Source organism: Aplysia californica, unplaced genomic scaffold (genome assembly GCF_000002075.1).
Source record: "Aplysia californica isolate F4 #8 unplaced genomic scaffold, AplCal3.0 scaffold00619, whole genome shotgun sequence".
In the NCBI taxonomy this organism is placed as follows: domain Eukaryota; kingdom Metazoa; phylum Mollusca; class Gastropoda; order Aplysiida; family Aplysiidae; genus Aplysia; species Aplysia californica.
This window is the reverse complement of record NW_004797889.1, coordinates 422,196-423,710: the sequence shown is the minus strand read 5'-3', so window position 1 is coordinate 423,710 and position 1,515 is coordinate 422,196. Positions and strand designations below refer to the sequence as shown.

Here is a 1,515-nt window from a genome sequence, read left to right as displayed (position 1 = left end):
GGGGGGTTGAGATTGTAAAAGTACAATAGAAACAGTCAGGAGAGTTCTGGAATAAAATAATCAGAAATATATTACATTTTCCCCCCCAGCTTTTTCTCTGAAAGTTAGATTAGTTTAGTAAGAGTTTTACGGGACTGGCAACTACATAATAAGGTCCGAAATTTAAATTGGACGTCATGTTCCTTATCAATCTGTCAACTTCATGATGGCTAGTAAATTTGGGGGTTTTAGTTTTAGTTTCAGTGAGAGTCTATTAACTCTTTAAGGACGGTGCGGACGTATGTGTCCGACCAGTAATCAGTAGCAGACCAAAGGCGACATTGCGGCACATTTCGACCCATAATACACGAACCAAATACGTCAATTTGCATATTTCATAGCGTGCATACATTATGGCCTGCCTCATTAAAGTTTCAGGCAAAGAAAACAAAATGGAAAAATCTGCAAGAAAAACGAAGTTGTGCCTTTATATTTTAAAAGTATATACATGTATTATGTACTCCGAAACAGTGCGTCTTCAATGAGTTAACACTTGCAATACAGTCAGGTCCTAAGGTCGCTCATAAGGACAAGCGGGCGAACCCAGATTTCGGGGGTTTCCAGAAATCTTGACCTACACCAAAAGTGGGCATTGCCCTACCTATTGGAGAAGTTTGGTTTCAATGGTGTGTATATTTATTGTTTGGTTATAGAGAAAACTCTCCATGTCTTTTGAAGAAATCGAACTCAAAACAGCATTTTTCGGAATAGCCCCCTTGTGCTTAAAAGCGACCATAAAAGGACTGAAGATTCGAGTTGTTACTAGAGAGAAACATACCAAAAAAAACAAAGAAAAAAAAACAAGAAAGAGGAGAGATATATACGATAGATGTCTGATAATGGGTAAGAAGGAACAAACCACACCAAGCCACCCACCAACAACCCACCACTAAGGCGTTAAATCATGGGTGGTTGGTGGGTGCTCTTATGTGGTTTGTTCCTTCTTTCCTATCAAACATCTATCGTCCTTGTCTCTCCTTCTTTGTGTTTGTTACTCTCTTGTAACACCTCTATCCACAATTGTGACAGTGGAATAATCGGTCTGGACAATGTTATAAAATGCTGGTAACACACTACATCCAGATTACAGCAGCTTAGCAGAAGAAAACTTAGAGTTTTGAATTGGATTATATGACCTAACTGTGTCGCAAATTCTGTAAAATGCTTACTTAAACAACAACAGGACATTTACAAGCAGAAGTAGTTTGCGTAGACGCTAGCGAGCGCTTACCTCGACATAGTCGTAGAAACATCCAGAAGCTTCCAGGTCAAAAGGCGCGTTGAACCTCAGACGAACCACAAAGCCTAAGGCCACGTTCAAATCCCAGCGACACTTAAAGAAGATGGCATACAGGGACATGAGAGTATGCAACAGATTCGTTATTGCAGACAGCAATAAATACCTGAATATACACATAATACACACACACACACACACACACACACACACACACACACACACACACACACACACAT

General features: G+C 39.9%; 1 protein-coding gene across 1 annotated transcript in view; it reads right to left on the bottom strand.

Annotated features, from left to right (window-relative positions):
• LOC101853032 (cubilin) overlaps positions 1-1,515 on the bottom strand; it is a gene marked incomplete at its 5' end in the record, with an annotated part of 106,878 nt that overhangs the window by 19,618 nt on the left and 85,745 nt on the right.